This window comes from Oryctolagus cuniculus, chromosome 16, assembly GCF_051225735.1.
Source record: "Oryctolagus cuniculus isolate XC-2025 breed Fujian yellow rabbit chromosome 16, ASM5122573v1, whole genome shotgun sequence".
Lineage (NCBI taxonomy): Eukaryota > Metazoa > Chordata > Mammalia > Lagomorpha > Leporidae > Oryctolagus > Oryctolagus cuniculus.
The window spans coordinates 43,629,243-43,656,400 of NC_142882.1; positions in this window are offsets into that span (position 1 = coordinate 43,629,243).

The following is a 27,158-nucleotide window of genomic DNA, read 5'->3' on the forward strand; positions in this document are numbered from 1 at the left end:
TATGGAACATCTTTTGCAGCTTTTCCCAGGCCATCAGTAGGGAGCTGGGTTAGCAGTGGAGCATCCTGCTCAGGAACTGGTTCCCAGTGGCGATGTCGGCACTCCAGAAAGCAGTGTTACTGAGTATGCACAATGCTCCCTCTCCTTCACCCACTCCTAACATATTTTTAATGGTTTTTTAAAAACATGTTCTTCAAAGGTAGAGCAGTAGAGAAGGGGAGAGTCAGGGAGAGAGAGAGATCTGCGGGTTCACCCCTGAAATGGCTGCAACAGCTTGTGCTGGGCCAGGCTGAAGCCAGGAGCCAGGAGCTCCATCAGGAAGTCAGATCAGAAACACAGCAGCTGGGACCTGTACCACACCATCCAATGTGGATGCTGGTGTCATAGGCAGCAACTTAATCTACTGTGTCCTGATGCTGGCCACTCCCCTCACATTTTAAAAGGAACTAGTCAATCTGCAAAAGCATTTATGTACTGCATTTGTGATGCTCATACAGCACCAGGAGCTGGTGTAGATCACCACTATGATAATTCCTATCCTAGAAAATGTGGCAGTGACCCAGGATGGGGTCAGCCTCTGTGACGACATGAAAAGCCACCCCTGAGACACTGGCACCCCATCTGGCACCCATTCATGTCCTGGCTGCTTCCCTTCTGATCCATTCTTTGCTCATTGCCCGGGAAAAGAGCAAAAAGTGGCCAAGTGTTCACCTGCTCTGACTTCATAAGGACCAGCACTAATGAAATACAAATTCATGCCAGTCCCTGCAGAACTGCCATTGGTCCCTTTCTTGCTTTGACCTCATCAGGAGCCCTATGGTGACTGAAGTCCACACATCTATATATGCAGCTCCCTGGCCCAGCTTTTTGTGCACCTTACCCTGAAGGTATTTTAGTGACCTGCATAACTTGGACCCATCATTCTAGCATTTCTGTTTGTTGGTGTTGGTGTGCTATTTTGTTTCTTGTTCTATTTTGTTTATTCTTTCCCCCAGTTTGTTTTTTCCACCCATTTATTGTTTGCCCCATTTTGTCTTTCTTTGCCGTTTTGTTTTTTTTTTTATTTTTTGCTTCACGCATCTGTAGCTAGACAGCGCGGCTAGATGTCTGAGTGTTAGTGTAGCTATTTAGTGTTTGTTGTTTTGGAGTTTTTAACTTTTTATTATTTTCTGTATTGGTTAGATAGGACTTAGTCTTGCCACCATGTGTCATTAGGGTACTTAGTGTAGCAAGTGTGGTACCGTAGTCAGATCAGCAGGAAGTCCCCTTGTTGTCCCTTTGTTAGTTATTGTAGTTAGGGTTGCTCCTTAGTTAGTGTACATGGACAGGACTATTGAACAGAGTAGTGCAGAGAGCGTAGTTAGGGACACCAGCCTGGAAGCCGTGAGGACCTGGATTCCAATCGCCAGCTCTCAGCTGAGCTCCAGTTGCTGTCGGCCCTGGGCCGGGGCAGCTTCGGCATGGTGGTGCTGGCCCGCCAGGCGTCCAGCCAGCGGCACGTAGCTGTGAAGCTCTTCCATTTACACACCAGTGACCCGTTCTGCACCAGGCGAGTGACGCAAGAGGCCAGCATCATGCAGCTCCTGAGGCACCTGAATATCGTGCAGCTGCTGGAGGTGGGTCGTGTCGGCCATTACCACTGCCTGGTGATGGAGCTGGTGGACGGGGGCGACCTCTACCAGCATGTGATGAGCCGGGGCGGCCTGCCAGAGCCCGAGGTCATGGTCATGTTTGACTAAGTCCTGGTGGCCGTGGGCCACTGCCACGCACAGCGGGTGGCGCACAGGGAGCTCAAGCTGGGGAACCTGCTGCTGGACTCTCAGCTCAACGTGAAGCTGGCGGACTTTGGGCTCAGCTGCCATCTGCCCGAGGGCGAGCTGGTGCAGGGCTTCCGCGGGACCCTGGAGTACCGCTCCCCGGAGGAGTTCCAGCTGGAGCCCTACGACCCCTTTGCTTCAGATATGTGGAGCCTGGGGGTCATCCTCTTTGTCATGCTGGCGGGGGCCATGCCCTTCAGCGGGAAGGACTTGGCGGAGCTGTATGACTGCATCCAGAGGGGGAGCTACGAGCTCCCGTGTGCGGCCAGCCCAGCCCTGGAGGAGCTCCTGAGCTCACTCCTCAGCCCGGACCTTTTGGACAGGGTACAGCGGAAATCCTTCACTAGCAATGGTGGTTGGAGGGAGCCGAGGGCGAGGAGGTGACCGTGGTGCAGCCCCTGGGGGTTCCCGAGGACCCAGAGCCCCAGGAGTACCTGGCGGGCCTAGGTCTTCTGCCAGACGCTGGAGCCTCGGTGCCATGTGGCCCTGGGGGATCCAGCCTGATGTCCCTTCAGCTGGACTCACAGAGCCTGGAGCAGGTGCAGCCCTGTTGGCAGGGCGAACTTCTGGTCACAGCCTTGTTGCACAGCCTCACCATTGTGTGGGGCTCCCTTGCACACGCAGCCTTGAGAAATCCCGAGTGTACCTGCCCTTCTCACATGGCAGTCCCTGTCATCTCTGTGCCTCAGAGAGTCAATGCCCAAGCCTGAGTCCGAGTCAGAGCTTGATCAGAGTTGGAGCCGAGGCCCATGCTAGAGCTGGATCCTGCCATTGCCACCCCCGTGCTTGCCTCTCCACTCCCTAGACAGCTGCAAAAAGAGAGTAGCCCTAGTGCCAGTCCAGCCCCTGTGTCCATCTCTGTGGCCGGCCCTTCCACCCCTGCCCCAAGAGCAGTCTGCACCTGCTGGTGCCAGAGGTCCCAGCAGCTGAACCGGATGGGGAGAGGGGATGGGAGAGGTTTCTTATTTTAAAACTCTGTCTTTCAAATCTGAAGGTAAAATAGATGCTCTCCATACAGATCACAGCCCTTTTGCTGTTCTCCCTCATCCTGGCACAAAATCAGGGCTGCATGTGCTCCAGCTTGAGCAGGTGGTCAGGCCATTCTTGGAGAGCCCCTGGGAAGTTACAGGGATAAGTGACTTCAGAGACATCTCAAGGTCACCCCCAGCATGACAAATGGTTCACCCTCCCTCTGGCAATATGATCTGCTGTGGGCTCTCACATCAGTCTCCAAAGCATGTGTATCTCAGCTGCAAGGGTGCTGTGTTTCCTCTTAGCTCATTCCTGAATGTCTTTACCTTCCACATTGATCCACAGGATTCCTCTTCCTTATGTACAATTTCCACTGGAGATTTCTTCCCACTGTTCCCTGTGAATACATTTCCTTCACTTTTTTTCTGCTATTTTCCCCTCTTCTAAAGCTGTGCATCTGTTGCCTTGGAATCTCCCTGAAATAATATAATTTTTAAATCTTTTTACTTGAAAAAAATTAACAGATACAAAAATTATATGTATTTATAAGCTAATATATTTTGTTAAAGGTATAATAGTCAATCAGTATAAATATATTTATCCTTTCAAGTGCTTAACATCTGTTTGTAGTGAAAACATCCAAAAAATCCTATCTTAGGTTTTTTTTATTGATGGAAACATACAGTAAATTAACATTAACTATCTTCACCCTACTGTCAATCAAACCCAAGAACTTCTTACTCCTATCTAGATACAATCTAGCACTCATTAATCCATCTCTCCCAATCAATTACTCTCTACTTTCCTACTTATCTCTGCTAACCACAATCATAACTTTAGCTTCTCAGGATACAAAGCAGACTTATAGCATGGCAAATGCATTAAATAGCACTCTGGCCTCAGAATCAGCCCTTAAGGCAATCAGATCTGGCTAAAAAGCCCATAAGAGTTTCTCAGGCATGGAAAGCCAAGATACTGTGGCCAAAAATGACCTAAATGAAAGATCTCTGTGAGTGAGATCCCAGTGTAAAGAACAGGCCATCAAAGAAGGAGGTACCTTTCTCTGAAGGGAGGAGAGAACTTCCACTTTGATTATGGCCTTGTCTAAATAAGGTCAGAGTTTGTGAACTCAAGAGGATTTCATATCCTTGGCAGCTCATGACAAGAGCCTCGGGTGATTACTGACGTCATAAATAAGAGTGTCAATTGTTAAATCAACAATGGGAGTCACTGTGCACTTATTCTCCATGTAGGATCTCTGTCCTTAATGTGTTGTGCTATGCAAATTACCGGTAAAACTAGCATTCAAACAGAACTTTAATACTTCGTGTGTCTGTGTGGGTGCAATCTGTTGAAATCTTTACTTAGTATATACTAAATTGATCTTCTGTATATAAAGATAATTAAAAATGAATCTCAATGAAGAATGGGATGGGAGAGGGAGTAGGAGATGGGATGGTTTGTGGGTGGGAGGGTGGTTATGGGGGGAAAATCCGCTATAATCCAAAAGTTGTACTTTTGAAATTTATATTTATTAAATAAAAGTTTAAAAAAATTAGCTTCTATGATATCATCCTTGTGATTATTCCAGAACTATTCACAATATCCAGGAAATGAAAATAACCTAAATGTCCATCAGCTGATTAATGGAGAGTAAATGTGGTACATTCCCACAATGGAATGTTGCTCAGTCATTAAAAGAATGAATTCGTAATTTTCAATGAAACTGGATGTCATTATGTTACGTGAAAGAAGCCAAAATTGGAAAGAGAAACAGCATCATTTTTAATCTTATAGAAATAACTTTATAAGTGTTGATGCTAAGAAAACAAAACAGTAATAAATTGAGCACAACTTTTAAGCCATGGAAATAAAGTTCTTCTTAAACTTTACAGGCAGTCTTTTCATGGAAAATCAAAACAAATGTTCCTGCCTCCACTGGACAATCAAGTCTAATTTAAGCTGTCAAGTAACTCATTGGGATTTCTGAGCCTCCCTCCCTTAACAACAGATGTGTGCCCATCCTCAGCAGAGGGACACAGACTGCAGGCAGAGGAAGACACCCCTTCCCTTGCATTTCTCTATCTCCTTCTTGTTTCTGTTCTCTAATCCTTCATGGTGAAAGCCTACACTCACCCACTTTTTCCAGGGAACTTAAGTCACATGTTATGGGGTCATCTATTTATTTTTTAAAATCTTTCCCTACAGAAGAGTTACCTCTTGATCAATTCACCAATAAAATGTCAATGCATAATTTGCCCAAGTCTGCATCATTCTGAAAGGCCAGATTCACATAAGGCCCAATACTGTCAAACTCCAGTTTATACACTCATTTCATGTGAAGACTTTTATTGGTTTTCTACTTTGCCCAAGCACCCATAGTCTTTATAATTGTTCATATGAACTCAGAAAGTGTTTTACCCCGATTACTTCCATTTTGCCTGTCTTATCACCAAAAACTGCCTGTAGGAAGCCATAATTCAGTACAAGGAGAATAGGGATGCAGAGCAGATGGAAAAGGATTAGCGTTGCACCTTGCTTTACCACACTCTGGCTTCAGGAGCTTGGGCAAGTTATTTCCTGTCTTTGCAGCTAATGTCCTCACCTGGGAAATGTGTCTAATACCTGAAGGATTGCTGGAGTGAGGATTTTTTTTTTTACAGGCAGAGTGGACAATGAGAGAGAGAGAGACAGAGAGAAAGGTCCTCCTTTGCCGTTGGTTCACCCTCCAATGGCCGCCGTGGCCAGCTCACTTCGCTGATCTGAAGGCAGGAGCCAGGTGCTTCTCCTGGTCTCCCATGGGGTGCAGGGCCCAAGCACTTGGGCCATCCTCCACTGCACTCCCGGGCCACAGCAGAGAGCTGGCCTAGAAGAGGGGCAACCGGGACAGAATCCGGTGCCCCGACTGGGACTAGAACCCGGTGTGCCGGCGCTGCTAGGTGGAGGATTAGCCTATTGAGCCACGGCGCTGGCCCTGGAGTGAGGACTTTGAGATGTGAGGGGACAGAGCCTGTAGAAGGTAAATGCTCATCATTGTTAGCCATGCAGTTGGACCTCATGCTGCCTTCAAGCATGAAGCATGCAATAACTCTCATTTGCAAATCTTATTATCAATAGGACACCGAGATATTTCACTTGGTTGAAAACTGATTATATGTTTATTTAAATATGGTTCTAACACAAAACTAATTAAAAAATGAATATGCTCAATGTTGTGTTTTTAATGCTTTTGAATTACGTGTTTTCATTTAAGTGAAAGGCACTGAGACAGATAAACAGAGGCAGACAGACACGGAGAGATCTTCTATCTGCTGATTCATTCCTCAAATGCTCATAACAGGCCAGGGCTGGGTCAGGCCAAAGCCAGGAGCCAGGAACTCAATTCAAGTCTCCCAGGTGGCTGGCAGGAGCCCAAGTATATGTGCTGTCTCCCAAGGTGCACATTAGCAGGAACATGGGTTTTAAGTGAATCTAGAACTCACACCAGGCACTCAGATATAGGATATGGATGTTAAAGTTGTGTCTTCACTGCTGGGCCAAACACTGCCCAACCAACAAAGTTCTTTTAGTGATTTTGTGTATCCCCTGATTAGCAGCTCTTCAAGATATAGAGATGCACACATTTTAAAATGTTAAACAAAATTTGCTTTTAGGCACATTCTTCCAGATAGACATGTTTTAGCTCTGTTACTCCCCAATATTAACTTCAAAATGAGAAATAGAAGATATTAGCCTGGATCTCAAAAACATGTCAGTAACATTAATAGATTTCTGTCTAGAAAATATTGATGAAAAAATACTGAGGCCATTGTGTGGTTACTATGAAATAAAAGTAAATATTTAATTGTGTGTGGTATGTACTGTATAAATTATATAGACTATAAAGTTATGGAAACTAATATATGTGAAGGAAAAGCAATATTGCACCAATGAAGCATACTATTTGTACCTCATTAACTGGAAGTAGTGAAAATTCCTATGAAAGAAGAATTACTCCATGAATGAAAATCTCATGAGAAATTGAAATCCAGTGGTCTGAGGTCACTGAAAAATCTAAGCAATATGTTATATGTTTTGAAATAAAAATTTCATTATAAAACATAATATAAGGATATTCTATACCGGGTTTCACTTCACCTCTTCAATGGGAACTTTTTAAGAGCTGTTCAAACTGGAATTTCAACAATGTTTTGATAAAACGTATTTTGTCACAAAAACCTTCTGACTTAACAGTTTGTAATTATTGATATAGTTTATGCACAGAGAAATTTGAAAACTTGGATAACTATTCTGATAGCAATTCTTCTGCCCAAGTAAAGTTCCTGACAAAAACTGGACCAACCAACCCATGAGTCACATTAAGCTCATCTATTTTCACTTAAGTATAGGCAAATATTGATAAGAAATAGTTTATTCAAAAACCTTCCACCTATCTTTACCATAAAAATTTATTTGCCCAGTCTTATCAATTCCATATACAAACTATATTTTTATCCTTTCATGTTTCTCTTTGCAATCACTTCCATATCTGAGTTTTTGTAAAATAACTTCACATTTTTCTGTTAGAATTTTAGGCCTCATGAAATTCAAACTATGTATTATTAGCAGAAGGATAAAAGTTAAGTCCTGCTACAGCTTTTTGTAAATGTCTGACGTTTACACACAAAGCCTAGCTTATATAAATATCTAATTGCAAGGTAGCACAATGCTGTTTCTTCTATAAACATTCCCTTCCTAACTGCCACAGGTCTCCTTACTATCTTCAAAACAAAAATCCTTTGCCTGATGAATTGATTGTGTGAATTCACTGCAGGAAGCTCAAACTCAATGAGATTTAACAAGAAGGAATTTTTGAGTCTCAGATAGCATGGAACTCAGAGAGGGGTTGGGTTCTGGGTCTGCTCCTTTGGGGTCCCCGCCCCACTTCTCAGATTTTCCTAACTGCTGGCATCTTTGTGATTTCCTCAGCTAATTATCCTCAACCTGGTCCCTCTCATGGAATGGAAACCATGGAACATACCCTCTACCATGCACCTTCTTGGAAAAAAGGTAGCTTCTCTTTTCCATGGAACTAGAGAAATGTTCTCCGTGATTCCCACTTGCTTATAATTACCTCCTCCTGAGACAATCAATAGAACGGGGATGGAATTACTATAATAGACTCATCAATGTCTTGAGGGTGATGCTATGCTATATAATGAACACTGAGAAGTCAGTTGTGTATTTTATGTAACAGATCTGATTTTTGCAAGGTATGGCCCGATTTGCTTGTACACACTCTAAATGTTTACCTGCGGTTTCTGAAATGTGTCTCTCCTCTTTCCCTTTGGTCATTTTTTTTTGGGGGGGTCTTCACCTTGTTGATAAAAAATGAGCTTCAAAAAAGGTGTTTGTTTTTATGTGAGAACTGTTAATCAAGTGCTTTCTGTGTGCTAGAGCCAACTGCTTACAAAGATAGATGATAGGACATCAGCTTTTAGAAGGGCCACAAAGTTAGCAATAACTATCATAATGATAACCGCAATAGCCTTTGCTTCCAGCCTTTAGACGGGCCACAAAGTTAGCAATAACTATCATAATGATAGATGCATTAGCCTTTGCTTCTGGAACCTCTAACATTCAGTGTAATAGTGAAAGTCATTCTTTCTTTAAATATTGTTCCACTGTCTTAATTAATTAATTAATAACAATAAGTAATAAAAACTCAAAATCTTGCATGTGGATATGCATATGGGTATGTGAAGTCAACTATACGTAGCTCTGTATTGAAATATTTCATATTTTCTCTTTTTACCTGGGCTCCAGACATAATCCAACAAGTTGCCCCTTGGTTTATTATCCAAGGAAAGGCAGGTGTTCACCAAACAGAATGAGAAAATTAAAAGCAGCCTAACTGCAGAAAGTCCCTTTGAACCACAAGCTTACATTTCTAATGGTTTTACAATCTTCTCAAGCTGTCAATAGAAAAACATGGCTTGACATTGAACACATACCAAGTCGGTAGCGTAACCATTTTATAATGTCTGATTGGTCACTGAAAAAAAAAGTTCAAAATTCAATCCATGTGATGGAAATGCCACTTAGAAAAAGACCATTCATCCTGCAGTACTTCAGGAGAACTGTGGTTATAGCAGTTGCCATTTCATTCTGTAGCACAAAGGTTTTTACAGAATTACAAATGGAATGGTTCCGAGAACGTTGCATGTGGAGCGTTATTAATATAAATTTCACCATCATAAAATTCACCATTAGAAGAAAAAAACACAATATTACTTTTTCAGCTTTACGGTTTAAAAAAAAACTTCCTGTGTTAAATGAAGATTTTCAGGTTTATATATGAGAACCTTAGGAATACCCATTCATAATTCCACAAGGGCATTCATTCATTAAGTTAACTGAAACATATTTAACACTTGCTCTGTTGTTTCTCATGTGGAAAGGATTTACCTAGTCATCTGTCCAACTGACATTTATATTAGTTGTGGAATTTGTATTCTATTTGAGAGTCTATGGGAATATATAAATGGTTAGAGATTGCAGGTTACAGATTACCTTAATGAGAATGGCTGTGTCAAAGGATTAATGTGTTTTCTAACCAAAACAAATAAACAAACCAGTAATTAAAATACATCGAATGATTTTTAAAGTGAAAAACTGAAATGGAAAATCATAAAAAAATTAGATTTCATCCACATTTGGAAGTAAGACTCATTTCACACAACTCATTGCAGTTAAATTTTGGGGCCTGTAAATCTGAACTTCTCTGTGAATTTCAGCTAAATTTCCATTGATCAATTTTGAGAAATCCAAACTCACTGATTTCTTCACCTTCTAGGTTTTTTTCATTGTAGACTAGTACTTTCAAAAGGTCAGAATCAAGAACATAAATTATCACAAAAATCAAAAAACATGAGGTTGAATGGGTGCTAAAGTGAATGTTACTGATAAGAGATCGATTTCTCAGATGTCTTTTATCGCTTTTCCCCATCACTGCATAAAATCAAGAATTCATGCTACCACAAAACTGAAATTCATTCATGTTCTCATCTATACTATAAAGTCAAGGGTGTTTGAGTCACAGCTTGAAATGCTTGTATCCCATATCACAGTGCCTGGTTCCATCCCGTCTCCTCCACTTCTGATCCAGCTTCCTGCTAATGTCCATCCTGGGGAGCATCAGATGATGGCTCAGGTGCTTGGGTCCCTGTCACCCATGTGAGAGACCCAAACTGAGGTTCTGGTTCCTAGCTCTGGCCTGGCCCAGCCCTGGCTTTTGCAGGCATTTGGGAGGGAATCAGCAAATGGAAGACTTCACTTTCTCTCTCTCTGTCTCCCTCCCTCTCTCTCTGTTTCTGTCTCTCCCTGTCTCTCACTGTGTGTCTCTGTCTCTATGTGTCTCTGTCTCTGTCTTTCTCTATCTCTCTGTTTTTCCACCTTTGAAATAAAATGAAATTGAATAAATTTTAAAAATTGAAGTTAAATATTATTCTCTACCTTGATACTTATGGCAATGGCTAGTAATAACTCCCATGAAATACCTGCACAGGTTCAAGGACATAACAGCCATAAGGTCATTTTGAGACCTGGAGATGCAAGTGCTTTATAGCTTCATTAATTTTTTGTAAATTCAATTCCTTAAATGCCAATGTCACACACTTGGGTTTTGAATTTTTTGCTTTATATAGGATTAATTTTTAGAGCAGTTTAGAGCAGAAAGATTGAGCATAAACTTTATGGAATCATCTTACATCTCTTGCTCTTACATGTGCACAACTTCTGCCGCTATCAAACATCCAGCACCAGAGTGGAACATTTGTTCCAATCAACAAGTCTATGTTGTACATCATTTTCACCCAAAGTCTATACTTTATGTTGAGTTCAATATTGGTGTCCTACAGTCTACATTCAAAAGAAAAGATTGATTTATTTGAAAGTTAGAGTTACAGAAAGGAAGAGGGGAAGGAGAGGGAGAGAGAGAGGGAGGGAGACAGAGAGAGAAAGAGAGAGAGAGATCCCATCCACTAGTTCACTCCACAGATGGCTGCAACTACCAAAGCTACACCAGGCTGAAGCCAGGAGCCAGAAGCTCCATCCAGATCTCCCATGTGGGTAGCCGTGGGAGGTCCAAGCACTTGGGCCATCTCCTGCTGCTTCGCCAGGCACATTGGCAGGTGGCTTAGTCAGAAGCAAAGCAGCCAGGACACAAACTGGCCCCTGTATGGCACAATGCCAGCCCCACATCCTACACATGTTGAGAAATCTATGATCACATGTATCCTTCAAGGCAGTATCACATGAAATAGTGCCACTGCCCTAAAATAGCTCTTTGTCCCACCTGTTCATCCCTCCCTCCAACCAAACCCCAATCAACCACTCAAGTTTTCAATGCTTCCACAATGTTACATTTTTTAGAATGTTATATAAATGAAGTCACACAGCACATCCTTTGCAGGTCAGCTTTCTTTCCCTGAGCCATATACAGTTAACTTTCCTCACAACTTGATAGCTCATGTCTGAATAGTATTTCACACTGGTGGATTCACCCAGTTTATTTTTCCATTAACTTACAGAAGGAAACCTAGATTCATTCAAAGTTTTGGCAATCTGGGCTGGCGCTGTAGTGTAGTAGGTTAAGCCTCTACCTGTAGCACTGGCATCCTATATCGGCGCTGATTCATGTCCTGGCTGTTCCTCTTCCTATCCAGCTTTCTGTCTATGACCTGGAAAAGTGGTGGAAGATGGCCAAAGTGGATGGGTCCCTGCACCCGCATGGAAGACCTGGAAGAAGCTCCTGGCTACTGGCTTTTGATCAGCCTAGCTCCGGCCATTGCAGCCATTTGGGGAGTGAACCAGCAGATAGAAAACCTTTCTCTGTCTATAGCTCTACCTCTCAAATAAATAAATAAAAATCCGTTTTTTAAAAAGGTTTTGACAATTATAATCAAGAAAACATCCATGGGCAGGTTTTTGTGAGGCCACAAGTGTTTAGCTTCCTTAGGTTCATATCAGGAAGTGTGATTGCTGGGTCATATGGTAAGCATATGTTTAATTATCTAAGAAATGTTCAGGTGTATTCCAAGGTGTCTACACCATTTTGCACTCCCAAATGAAATAAATGAGAGTTCTTGTTGCTCCACATCCCTGTTGGCAACTAATAGTATCTATGCTGTAGACTTTGTTCACCCTGGTAAGCAGGTAGTGTGGCGTGTCATAGTTGTTTCCATTTTTGTTTCCCTAATGATGTGCAACATATTTTCGTATGCTCATTTACCATGTACATGTCTTTTTATGTGAGGTAGCTGTCTGTAAAGAACTTTGGTCTATAATGGGTCTGTTAATTTTTGGGGCTGCTGCTGTGGCGTAGCAGGTAAAGCAGCCACCTGCAGTGCCAGCATCCCGTATGGGTACTGGTTCGAGACCCAGCTGCTCCACTTGTTATCCAGCTCTCTTTATGGCCTGAGAAAGAAGTAGAAGATGGCCCAAGTCCTTGGGCCCCTGCACCTATGTGGGAGACCTGGAACAAGCTCCTAGCTCCTGGCTTCAGACGGGCGCAGCTGCAGCCACTATGGCCAATTGGGGATGAACCAGCAGATGGAAGACACCTCTCTCTCTCTCTCTCTCTCTCTCTCTCTCTCTCTCTCTCTCTCCTTCTCCTTCTCCTTCTCTGTGTAACTCTTCCAAATAAAAATAATGCTCCTCTTCTGATCCAGCTCTCTGCTGATGGCCTGGAAAAGCAGCAGAAGATGGCCCATGTGGTTGGGATCCTGCACTCATGTTTGACACCCAGAAGGAGTTCCTGACTCCTGGCTTTGGATCGGCCCAAACTCCAGCCCTTGTGGTTATTTAGGAAGTGAACCAGTGGGTGGAAGACCTCTCTCTCTCTCTCTCTCTCTCTTTCTCTCTTCCCCTGTGTCTGTAACTCTGCCTCTCAACTCTCAAGTAAATAAATAAATCTTTAAAAAATTAAAATGACATAATATGAAAAAGTACTTGTTTCTATGAATTTATTTTAAACAACACTTATTTTAAATTCATGATAACTTCCTAACCTGAAGAAAGTTAGGCTACATTAGAAATACATTATATCATGCATATCTTTCTAAGCCAGCCTTAGGGGTAGAGAAATATGAAAAGACATTTTGTTGTTAATCATTGTATACCAAATAAACTAGAACATTTATAATTACTACCTAGTGTAATTTAAATATCTTAATATAATCACATAAATAGAATGAAATATCTAATGTTTGCCAATATATATTTTAATTTAGAATAATTTATAAAGCTTGAATTCATTTTAAGAAGAAAGAAGCAGATTAATGCAAAATAAAACTGAAGGAGTCGAACAACTACAGGTAGGCAGTTAGAAGCATGAAACTGAATTTCTGACTTTTTGTTAGTCTAATCAGTTGTTTTCATTTTAAATGTAGAATCTTTGAACATAATATATTTCAGTATGAAAGACTTTGGTCTAAAGACACATTGACATTTCCCATAACATCTTAAAAATACAGCATTTATATTAGTGATATTTTGCTTGATGCACTGAAAAAAAAAAAACACAAAAAAAAGATTCCCTTGAGCTAACTAGGAGGACACAAAAAGCCTCGTACTTTAACCAAATCATATTCCAAATAAAAAAAAAAGCCTCCTTAGAAAAAGACAAATATACTGTACAGACCATATCTGGGAGTGTGACATGCGCTTATGATTGGAGGAGAAAAGCTCATTCACTGTGCCAGTGAGGCTGACACAGTCTATGGAATGACCACAGTCATGACCATGATGACCACTCCCAAGTGCTCTCTGAACTCACTCAGACCCCTGGAATTCTAAGCCCTAGGTGCATATTCTCAACACATACATCAGTATGTGACAATGGGCATGCACCCTAATTATTTATGCCTATGGAAAATCCCTCTAAAAAACTACTATTACAATTGGACAAACACTGGGAAAACACATGGGTGACAGACAGCCACAGACTTGATTTAAAACCAGGCCAGAAAGATCAGAGTCCTGTGTGAACAAAGACTAAGGCTGTCTCTGTCTTTCCCACACTGCTCTCTGGAGATCAGGAGGATATAATATTTGGGTTTTCAAATCTTTGCCTTCCGAAGGGAATTTAACATTCATAGAATTCTCAGTAGTAAGTAAGAGCCACCATTTCACCTCGTGGAACATCTTTTCAACAGAGCAGATGCTAAAGATGACATATTTGACTGAGGTCTATCTTAATGTGACACAGTGTGTTCTGAATGTTTGGTTTATAGTGGGAAATACAAGAAAATATTCTAATGAAACACTTATTTTAGATGAAAATTTTTTCACTTTCCCCTTTTCTATTTTCATGATTTTAGCAAGGAAAGAAATATTGTGAGATCTCCCGGAAATGAATATTTGAAGTCAAAATATTATGCTATTTATTTTTCATGTTATGAAATTTTAGAGTTTAATGTCTCATATTTAGAATACTTCCTCAGTGTCTAATTTATACATAGCCTGCATAATACCATGTGAATTTTATAGAAAAAAGAGATACAGATATTACCTTGAAAATATTCCTTCCTTCCTTTTAATACAAAATGCCAGCTTAAAAATTGCACATTTGGTGTGCTTTCTGTGGTATTTCCATCTTTAGCCATCAGAAAATGGCCATGCTTCATTAACAGACGAGCTTTGTTAATTTTTGTAATACATTAAGTAAACTGTTTTGCCAGATGTTGTCTTTGAGTATTACTTTAAAGTTTACACTTTAAATTTAGCATAGAAATCAATAGGGTGTGAGTACTCTAGGTAATTAGATCTTAATTTTTGAGAGTAGATCAGGTCTAGGATAAAGCTTCTAAGAAGGGGTTTGTTTTTGCCACAGTTGTCACTCAAGAAGTGACCCATGAGATGGAGCCATGGAAAATCCCTGTATTTCCAGTGATCAGATGTTTTCTAACCCTGTTGACTGACTCATAAAAATGGCTGACTCTGCCACTCCACAGCTGGGGAAGTGGACCCTGAAAGATAGATTTCCTTGTTTTGTTGTTCTGTGTTTTCCCATAAACTCCTCAATGCATTGTGGACTACTCACTGACCTCCGGAGCAAGTGCAGATCGCGTCCAGCATTCAAGGCGAGAAGAAAGAATGCTGCTCCGCGGGATGTGTGATCCCTTCTGGCCCTGCGTGACGGCGAAGCCTCAGATGTTCTCAACTGCGCAGGTTGCCCTAAAGCAGGAGACTGTTTCAGCTACAGACAAGAGGACCGCGTAGGCTCAGGAGCGCTGCCTTCCCAGACCCGACTCGTCCTTCCCAGGAAACTGGATGGAAAGGGGAAACACCAAAATTAAAAAACAAAAAAACAAACAAAAAACCACACCAGTGAAAAACCGGAAAACATGCTTAAGTGCTGGAGAAGTGAGACTCTGTTGGGAATACAGAAATAGACATCTTAATTACCTGGAACAAGTAAGAGCAAAATATGAGGTACAGCTCCCCAGAAAATCAATGCTCGGTGCGTTTAGCACCTGGGATAACTGCCTTACAAACGGCCCTAGGGCACCGGCCGTTGGAATGCTGAGTTAGGGTGCGCGCTCACCGGTAGCAGTGACTCCATCCGGACAGCGCCATCTACCTGTTGCAGCGCAAACTGCAGTGGAAAAAAATTTCCCAGCCTTGTTCAAACTGGACCACCAAAACAAACTTCTGAAACTATGCAATGTCTATTTGTGTCTAACACATGGCACATTTCGCTTTGGAGTCATCATTTTGTACTTTTACTGTGGCCTCATAACAAGTGCTGCAGGCTGTTTCTAGGTAACGAAAAGGATGTAGACAGTTTGTGAATCGCTATGGGGATCTTACGATCTCACAGAAACACAGCTTCATAAGTTAGTTACTATTTGAAAATTCAGTTTATTTGAATCACTTCCAATAAAATACGGGGGAAACTATAGGGTCCGTTCCTGCATTACTGGCCGCTGCATGGTATGCTAAAATCTCAAAAAATCCCATCTTCTCTCCCTGGCGGGGACTTGAGCTTGAAATATACAAGCCTGGAAGGCCTTTATTTTCCTCTTGTGGAACTGGAATGTAATTGAAATGAGACATTACTAAGTCATTAAGGCATTATCACAGGCTGGTTTTGGGTAGTCATTTGGTTTGGAGCCTGCAGGATGGGAAGCGAACTATTTTAAGTTTTGCTTTGGAGCCCTGCTGTAGTAAAAAGACATTAAAGTATCTCATGGGCATGTGGTGTAAGTGCTGCTGTCCAAAACCAACAGTCAATTGGCTGCACACTCCCTCATTTCCTTACCCGCCTTCTCCTCCTCTTCTGAAAGAAGCAGAGGAATTATTTGAGCATTTTAAAGTAAATGTCCTTTGGGGCCCAAGATGTCTCACTTTTCTATACCCCACTGGAGAAGCAGAAAGGTTCTGTCACCTTGGGGACCAGCCCAGACTGTGAGGCCGAGCAGCCAGCAAATCTCCAAGGTGATGTAGAAGCACATTGAGGGGGTCACTGAACAGACTCAACGCTTGGATCTCCTCTAAGAATGGAAGACGGAAATCTGCTTATAAGCACACACAAGAAAAAGCAGCAGGGGCTGGGGCTGTGGCATAGTGGATAAAGCTGCTGCTTACAGTGCCTGCATCCCATATGGGCTCCAGTTCGAGTTCTGGCTGCTCCACTTCTGATACAGCTCTCTGCTATGGCCTGGGAAATCAATAGGAGATGGCCCAAGTCCCAACCATCTGCGGAGTGAACCAGCAGATGGAAGACCTCTCTCTCTCTCTCCCTGCCTCTGCCTCTCAAATAAATAAGGTTTTTTTTAAAAAAAAAAAAAAAAGAAAAGAAAAAGCATCAGTTATTCGCCTTGGGGTATTTCGATTTTTGCATGTCACCTCCAGGATGAACTACAAATGAAAGAATATTTGTAGAATCCCAAAGACCTGTGGGGTTAACTGTTTTAAAATTTTATGAAGAAGTTTAAGGGGTCACAAATAATGTCCCTTTTTCTTTTTCTTTTTGGAAGAAAAGTATTGAGATTGTACTTGTCTAGACCTCATCAACATAAAGAACCATTCCTTTCTTGGGAAGGAAGCTTTCTTAAACCCTTGGTTGACTTCACACAATAACACAATCTGGTACACAAATGTAGGCAATTGAAACGAGTCGTTTGGGTGAAAATCTCTCTGTCTTCATCTCACTCTAAATATTACCTAAGTGTAACCTGAACCATTTTGAGTAGCTCCACTTGAATTGTGTTATGTTTTCAGTAGTAAAGACTGATAACTTGATCGTTCCCAAGGGTTTGATGCTTACGATTTAAGTACAGAGCTGACGTTACACGCCACTTTTCTGAAAACCCCAGAGCTATATCAGAGATGAGATAAGTAAAGACGTTAAGAGCTGTGAAGAAACCTGTGGATATCCTCAAACACAGGACTATTAGTTAACTTCCCAATAGACTTGGTCAGTTCCACATTAATATAATCTTGTTACTGGTAGCTAATGGAAAATAACAAAAACTTGGCCTCAATATTTGTAATATCGACCTATTTCTTTGGAAGTTGAATTGCTAGAAAAACAGCATTTAGACATCATTAAACACATTCCAGATATTCTTTGTTTGGAGGTCATGAGTTCCTTTTTTTTTATTTTCCCTTGTCTGTTTCTCACGTGAAGTTAGAATTGTGCTGCCAGGAAGGTCTTCAGTTCAAGCCATCATCATTTCTCCTCGGGATTATTGCTGCCCTTTTGTGTCCCCAACTCCAGCCCCACCATCCTTCAGTCCATCCTTGGCACAGTTAGACTTGTCTTTCTGATCTCATTATCCTATCATCATTGTGTATAGATAGGCACTGCTCTTCAACAATCGTTGCTCATGGGGAGATTTTGTCTCCCCACTTCTCCTTTGCAAATATGCAGTTCAGACACAATGATCTGACGACAGTTCTATTAAAGACTGGTCTATCTCACTGTTCCTACCCATGCTTAGGACATATTCATTCATGGTCACATCTACTAAAATGGCGCTCCTTTGAGAAATCTTTCTTGACCTCTGGATCCTTCTCTCCAGCTCCTCATGTGTCCAGCTCAAGTAGTACTATAAGCACTTGAATGTAATTCACCAGATTATAAGGAGTGTCTAGGCAGATACATAGGGAGCCATTGAAGGAGCGTAATATTGAAGACAATGCCTGACAAGGAACAATTCATCAGTATCAGTTAATCGAATGAAAAAAATTACTGAATATGCAAACTGATCAACTCAGGAGCTTTAGAAACCAACAAGCTTGGAGGTAGTTTGGGAAAGAGACTCTCTGAGGCCACTTTTGGAGAGAGGCCACTATGACAGGCATTTAGTTCTGTTTCTTCCCCTTGTATCTTGACAACAACCCCTTGTAGGACCCCAAAAGCGGTGTCCTCTTGTGACGACCCCAGAAACACAGACTCCAGACCAGACGATGCAATAGAACAGGAGGTAATTTTATTTCATTTGTACAAATGGGCCCCCTACTGCTGCAAGCAGCAAGCAAGTGAGAGGAGCCCTGAGCAGCTATCTCACACAGCTTTTAAAGGGCAAAACCACAAAATTAACATATTATAGGCTGGCGTAAGTTCATTGGATAATTTTCAGTAGCAGGCCTTGTATGGCAGTCTAAAAGTGGTAATGTCGGTGGAAAAGTACTAGGTCAAAGGGATACATTAGGGGAGGGGGTTTCTAGGAGAGAGAAATAGGTTGCTACGTGCCTTGCAGCTTTCTTTGTTAACCTTGAGCAAGCGTAGGGAAGGGGCTTATCTACAAGGCAGGTGTTCTGTGTATCTCTGGTTAGTAGCTGACTGCTTTCTCTGTGAACCGGTTTACTCCCCATTTCCCAAGGCCGTCTCTGGAACGGTTTGTCTCAGGAGCCCCATTTTTTTATGGTGGCTCTTGGCTCCTTTCACCCCTAACAATAAGCCCCCTAATTTTAGTATCAGTATTTAATATGTAGCTACCTACCGTTAGTGATCTATAATGTTGCAGTAGGAGTAACACTCTGTGCCTTTTTCCTTTGCATTTAAAGAGAGTGTGTGATCCAGTAGAACAAGGCAGGGGCCTTTTGCTCTGGGCCTGGGATGAAATGCGCAGCTTCTGGAGCTGTGACTGTGTGGCTGCTGTTCTAATAAAGGAACGAGGCCACCACTGATCCCTCTCCTCCTTGGTTTCTGGGATACTTGGAGTTTTCCAGGCGTCCTCCAGTTTTGTTTATTTATTTATTTACTTATTTATTTATTTATTTATTTATTTTAAGTATGAACAAGTACGGCCAGCTGGCTAGAATATGCTTCCCATGTGTTCTTAGTAACTTTTATTTCCCCAAGGGCTAGCCTCTGCTTCTCAAACCTGGCTACACATTAGAATCTCCAAGGTAACTTTTTCAAAAAAGTTGTGAATTCACAATCCCAGAATCTGATTAAATTGGTTGAAGGCAGACTTTAGGCAACCGTAGGTTAAAGAATGTCCCATCTATTCTATTATGTGGCCAGATATGGCCATCTCCCTTCTCAACATTTTCAGGTAGAATACAGGAATGGCCTGGCCTTCTATTACATTTGCACATCACTTCCATGGATACCTTCCAGGGCAGGAGACACTGCATGTTCAACACATGCTGGCTATTCAACTATGAAATGAATGATATGGGGAATTTATTTGCATTTTAGTTTGAAGACGTGACTGGTCAAAAATGCCTAACGGGATCGATAGAATAAAAAAAGGTGTCATTGGATGCCTTGCTATTGGTGTCTGACATGATCTTTGGGAGAATGTGATATAGACCTGGGAAAGTCCAGTTCTAGAAAGCCCCATCCTCTCACAGCAGGCCAAAGCATGGGGAGAAAGAAGTTGAGAACAAAAAAAGGGACGATTTTCCCCAATTTCTCTTTAATTCTAGATTTTTCTTACCGAGTCCTCATTTCCCTAAACTCAGACCCCCTTTGCATTGAATATGTGATCTGAATAGGTCCTAAATTAATGTCAACTGTTAGTGAAATTAAACAATTAAACCATTAGCATTGACACAGTAGACCAGTATTGAAAAATGCACAACCTCCTGTATTGGTGTAACAGTAGAAAAGCAAGTAGCACTCAGATGTCCTTTGACTGTGTAATCAGTTACTTTCATTTTTGGGGTGACTGATGATTCTGTTGCAATATTTATTTGGGGGTTTGTGGAGGGTTATGGAATAGAGATGTTGCTAAATACAGAAAACCTGTAATATCTGTTCAATGAGCAGTTGGCGTAAATGCTATTCAGTTTATTGGTTGTCCAATGGCCATTGGACATTTTTCTTCAATGACTGATAGTAACAATGCCAGAGGGATTTGGACACTGACACCTTTAGGTTATATGTGCATTCTGAGTCAATTTTAGCTACATGTAAGTTGATAATTATGCAGAAATATGGTTGTAAATAAATTGAATTGAACATTTGGCTTAATGAAGATACCTTGGAATGAATGACAAAGAGAAAACTGAGAGACAAGCCACCCCCTGATTATCTAGTTCTTAGGAGTCATAGCTATTCATTCTTTGGATCATTTGGTGGGATTCCCATGTATTCATCTGAATATTTTGTTTTTCTTTAGCTACTTTTGGTTTACTACAATAGCACTATTCTGGGGTAGATGGTTGGCACAGTGACTAAGGTGCTGATGTTCTACATCAAGGCACCAGGATTTGAGCACCGATTCCATATCTGATTCCAGTTTCCTACAGATGCTCACCTTTGGAGATATCCACAATGGTTCAAGTATTTGGGTCCCCACCACTCATGTAGAGACCTGGGTGAAGTTTATGGCTCCTGTCTATGGTGGACATTTGGGGAGTTAAACAAGCAGATAGAAGTTCTCTATCTCTGCCTCTCTCTTTCTCTCTCTCTCTAACTAAAATAAAACAAAACTATTTGTATCCAGGAAAAATAATAAAGTGTTCCAGAATAGAAACAGTTAGATTAATCTTCACATTGAATTTCATTTAGGAAAAATAAATTCTTTTGTCCTGGACTGACAAATTTCCAAGAGAGGTTTTTTACCTAAAAGACGAGATGGTGCAAAGACTATTAGGTTTTGTGGAGGAAAAACAAAGAGAATTTGAAGGCAAATTAAGTTAAATTCTGTGTCACACCATATCCATAAATGACTTCACTTTATATTATTTACACAGTAATTTTCTTTAAATGAACAAAAAAATACTTTGTATATCTTTAAAGCTGTATTGCATACACTGGTAAGAAATAGGCACAGAAGAAAAATGCTGATATTCCTAGGAATGAAGACTATGTGGATGACTGAGCATCTGTGACAGCAACCACAAATCTCATATCCATGATGACACTGGATTCTTAGAATATTGTGTGAATTTGGAAATATCATCCTGCCTGTTCTCTGGATTAAGGAACTGAGATTGAAGGTGGTTAAAGCACCAGGCAAAGTCATAGTCAGATACTTTGTGATGGGTTCAAATTGCAAAATTATTGTGTTTTGTTTGACTGTCTTTGTCTTTCCAAGACAATCTTAGTCTTTCTGCTTTACCATACACATAGGAAAACTCTCCTCAAAGTCTAGAGCCAAAGAAGGCAAAAGCATCCAGGCCACTGACCAATGGAAGGGGCAAGACTTGGAGGGAGGTTAGCTGAGTCATCATGGGGGTCTTGGGAAGAGTTAGGACTTTAGAAGAAAGATCCAGCTTGAGCAAATGTCTTAACTCTTCTTATGGCTGTCAAGGTTTGTAGAAATTGATTGCAATGGTTAATTTAGGTACCAACTTTCCTAGGTTTAGGACTACCTGGAAACCTGGGAAAGCATTATTATTTGGGTGTGTCTGTGAGGCTGTTTCCAAACAAGAATAGCTTGTGAATTTGAGTGACTTTGTGATAAGACCCGACCTCAGTGTGGGTGGGCACCATCAGTTACCAAGGGTTCTGGAGGATAAATACAGAGGTGAATTGATTTCTCAGCCTGAGAGCTGGAACCACGTCTGACATGCTCAAAAGAACTGCTTTGCACAAAAGAACACCAGGCTTGCTGGTCTTGGGCTCCAGTATTTACACCCAATGTCCCCTTGCTGGTGCTCAGGCTTTCAACCTCAAATGAAGAGTTGCAACCTCAGCTTCTCTGGTTCAAGATCCATGAACTTGGAATGAACCATGCTCCCAGCATCTCAGCTTTCTACTCTACAAATGATCTGTCGTGGGACATCTTAAGCTGCCATAATTTTGTGAGCCAATTCTCCTAACAAATCTCCCTTCACAAATCCATATACACATCCTACTGCTTCCATCTGTCTGTAGAGCACTAATACATTGGAAAAGGAGAAGATGGGACTTTATAGATCATTCAAATTTTGAATATGGTGTGCTAAGAAATGGTGCCATTAGGAACAAAAAGGAACATTGAAAAGTGCCTATTTTTGTATGAACAGAAGAAAAATAATCCCTATTTTTTATGGTGTAAAGATGTTATTCAAATTAAAAGTCTTTCTATCCTGTTCCAGTGATGTCTCCTGAGTTTTGGCTCAGTATCTAACCTCAGATTAGTATTTTAGCTCCTGTTGTTGTGGTTTTTGACTTGCCTTTTGAAGCTGTGTCTTCTCCTCTCTTACCCAAATTTCAATAGAAGGGTAGTGCACTGCACTATTCTGTGCATTGATATTCTACTTTGTTTCCAAAAAGTATATATGATTCTGAAGATCTGAAGCTTAGCCCAGTCACTGCTGAGTCTATCTAGTAGTTTTTGATACTAACTTTGTTTATTCTTGAATTTTGGCTTAAAGAATGATACGCCTTGCTCTTATAGTGCCATATTCTGCCTGTCTTCCAGTACTTTAACTTATAATTGTCCCTGTGTAAATTTGTTTCCAAAAATAAGCATCAGTGGTAACCACCAGGCTTCAGGCATGAGCCATTTTCAGTGGGCCACCATCCAAATACATGTTTGCTTTGGTTCTTCCATATATTTAGATGGCCTTGATTTTATTTAATAGATATAATTGTAAAAATAGATATATTCATGTTAAAAATATCACCATCTTTTCTTTCTCTTGCTTTTGAAACTTAGAACAAAAGCAAATAATCTATAACCTCATTTTTTTCTAATTTACACAGTGAAATTCTTTATGTTGACCTGGTCAATCCTACTCCTTAGAAGTAACTATGACTAAATTTCCTAAATATATTTTTCTTATTTTTATCTACACACATATTCACTCTGCTGTATTTGTTATTATTATAATTATATAATAATTATAATTATTAATTAGCCTACAAAATTAGATTCATGTTACAAATCCTGGTTTGCCATTTTTATCCACTCATTAAATTATATACAGCTTTACATGTCACCACCTCCTTCTTTTTAATAGTTTTACAGAAATCTTTAAATGTAGCTACTTTAATTCTTTCTCACATTTTATTGCTAATGATATTGAAACTGTGGTACCATGTGCAATGAATATCATTCTACATGATGGTCTATGATTGTGTGTGTGTATATGTGTGTCTGAGTGTGTGTGTGTGCATGCGTGCTGTCATGGTTGGGCTCAGATAACTGGAGAGTAGATTTGTAGAGGATGAATTTTTGGGACAGAGTAGGCAAATTTTAAAATTATGAATGCGTTTCCAGGCTGTTCTTCAAAACTCATATCTACCCACAGCAAATGTTTAGGAGTGCTATTGCTTTCTCACTATCACTGAATATTTATTTGAATAAGTAGTTAGGTAAAAAAATGGAACATTTATTATTTGGAAGATTATTAGATTAAGCTGGACATCTATGTGCTTATTAATCATTTATATTTTTCTTATATTACTTTTCATCTTTGTTTCTTTCATCATATATATATCTTATTTTCTATGAACTCCCAAATGTTATTAACTGTCACATTCAAGAGCTACTGTTTTTAGTCTGTTACTGATATGTTATTTGCTGTATTTTATTAATTAAATGTCTTCCTCTGTTCAAATATATCAGAAACTGAACAACTTAAATGATTGTATTTGGAACACTTAAAATTACATTAAAAACAACCACATATTGGTTTTTTTTAAAAGATGTAGATTAAATAAGCACCGTTTGGAGAAATAGACTTAATTTATCTAAATGTACATACAGTTACAACAAATTCAAAATGCACATATCTTAGATATTGAAAACATGTAAGGCTGGCGCCACGGCTCAATAGGCTAATCCTTCGCCTAGCGGCACTGGCACACCAGATTCTAGTCCCGGTCGGGGCACCGGATTCTGTCCCGGTTGCCCCTCTTCCAGGCCAGCTCTCTGCTGTGGCCAGGGAGTACAGTGGAGGATGGCTCAAGTGCTTGGGCCCTGCATCCCATGGGAGACCAGGAGAAGCACGTGGCTCCTGCCTTCGGATCAGTGCAGTGCGCTGGCCGCAGTGTGCCGGCCGTGGCGGCCATTGGAGGGTGAACCAACGGCAAAGGAAGACATTTCTCTCTGTCTCTCTCTCTCCCTGTCCACTCTGCCTGTCAAAAAAAAAAAAAAGAAAAGAAAAGAAAACCTGTAAATTATGGCAGCCTTGTATTATTGGTTCTAAATCATTGCAGTATGATAAAGGAAATTGAAGAGCTATTTAGCAGACAATGGAAATATTTACACAGAATAAACGAAATGAGATGATGCTTGCCAGAATCCTTTATATGGTTGTTCATACACTCAGCCAATTTTCAGCATATTAATAAGTGGTGTGAGTAAACAAGTATATGATATTATTTTCAAAAATATTGCTTCACAATTAATTTCATATTGATTTTCTTTTTTTTAACTTTTATTTAATGAATATAAATTTCCAAAGTACAGCTTATGGATTACAATGGCTCCCCCCCATAACGTGCCTCCCATCCGCGACCCTCCCCTTTCCCTCTCCCTCTCCCCTTCCATTCACATCAAGATTCATTTTCAATTCTCTTTATATACAGAAGGTCAGTTTAGCATATATTAAGTAAAGATTTCAACAGTTTGCACCCACATAGAAACACAAAGTGAAAAATACTGTTTGAGTACTAGTGATTTTCAGTATAGTAGGAATTGTAATGGAAGTTCAGGACCAGACTTATAGGCAATAATCAGGTGTCAGTGATTATGCTTTGAGAGATGGGGATTGAGGAGCTGGGAGAGAACAGGAAATGAGAAAATATAGCTGGAGAAAGATGTCCAGAGAGCAAAGTGCCATCTCCTCCAGGCCCAGGGTAGCTTTACTTGTACCTGTGCAGGGATAAATTCCCCTGTTCTCATCTCCTCACCTTGCTGTTTGTTTGCTCTCTGAAATCTTCTAGGAAAATGAAATTGGTGCAGAGCTCTGTGTTTGCTCAGAGACCTGTCCTGCCCCTTCCTTTTCTTTCCTCTGAGTGAAGAGATCAGCTGGGAACTTGTTCACCACGTCAGGGCATCCTGGGTCATGACAAGGTATTTCTAAGAGTCTTTTAGAGCAGATACATTCCTGCTACCAAGATTTGTTCCTTTGTCTTCCAAGTGCATAGATTATAGGAGTTCAGGTAAACGTTACATACATTAAGATCAATAAATAATATGAACTGATGAATGAGCATCCAATGATTATTGTATACTTACAGTATACCTAAGAATACATGGAAGAGAAAAACCATAAAATTTCTGTCATGAAGTTCAAATATATTTTTAAATTTTGATTTATCTACTTAGTGTTATTTATTTGAGATGCAGAAAGAGAGAGGGGGGAGGGAGAAAGGGGGGGAAAGGGGGGGGGGAGAGATCATACATCTTCTGATTTTCTCCACAATGCCCATGGCAGCTGGGTCTGTGCCAGGCTGAATCCAGGAGTCAAGAGCTCAGTCAAGTCTCCCACATGAGTGGCAGGGACCCACATACTTGAACCATCACCTGCTGCCTCCCAGGGTGTTCATTAGAAGGAATCAACAATTCAGAGCAAATTCCTGCATCAAATGTCTGAACTTGAACACAGGACACAGTCATTCTAACCAATGTTCAGCTGAATGCCACTCCCCAAACATATTTTAATGTGCTTTTTCATAATATATAACAAATAAAGTGGTTTGATGTAAATCATGGACGCTAGAGTCTTACAATCTGGACTCCAGCCCCACCATACCTTCTTACCAGCTCTGTGACAGAGGACAATTTATTTGACCTTTAAAGTGGTCTTTTATTGTGTTGTCTGGGATGATTTCCTTCCATCATTTGAAGGCATAAAGGAGAGCACACTGAAGTAAGGCAGAATTGGGGCTGGTAGGATCTGCCCCTGGTGCAGACACCTACATGCTGTGGGCCCCAGAGTCCTCTGAGAGTCAAGGGGATGGGACAAGGTAAATTCTGAAGTCTCTTCCGTTTTTTAGGACACCAAGAAACTGTGTCCACACATTGATTTCACATTCATGAAGGAGAAGTGGCTTCCTCAGGGTGTTCCCATTCTTTTATTTTAAAAATTCTGTTGCAAAGCTGTATTTCTGAATCTGGAAGCAAAATGCCTTGTTAGTTTCCACATTTCAAATCATTTATTTACTAGGAAAGGCCTTTGCCATTGGATTTTAGACAGCCCGTGCTACAGCTTATTTCCCAGGGGTTCTGGAGGAAAAGGCCGCTCCTTCGAAACCTACATTTTTTCGAAAGGTGGAGCTGAGCTCTCATCTGTAGAAAACATCTGTCAGAATCTGTGATTCAGTGCCAGAAGCCTTCTTTTGGAATCCTGTCATACTAACAGCACTGGATAACAAAAAGAAGCTTTGTATTTCAGTGATGCCTGTATTTAGACCACCTTTCCAATTCATTTATAAACATGTCTAAAAAACACAGGCTATGTCTAGACAGCCTAACTCAAAGGCACCAAAATCAAACAGAAACAGTGGAACAGCTTTGTTGAACTGCTGTATTCAGTAGTCTGCACACACCTAGGAGTTTATTCCACTGGTAGGTTTCATAAAGATATTAATATATGTATGCTATACATATACATACATACATATACATGTATACACATACATACACATACATATATGATAAACACATATTTGATACACACATTTCTCTGTATATAACTTTCTATGAAACAAACATACTTTAAATCATTCTATATCAGCTTGGACATATTTTAAACATATTTATTAACTGTCATTGATGCTGATAATGTAAAGAACTATAGGCTACTCAAGATTTACTCACATTAAAAAGTAAAGCAACACCAGGATGTCTGTGAAAATATTTTGCCTGTGTTTAAACTGCATTATTTAGCTTTTGATTATTAAAGAAGGATTCATGTATCTTAGATTTTTTTCCTCAGGTACATATCTTGTAAATACTCTTTCTCAGTGTTTTGCATGTGTTTTTG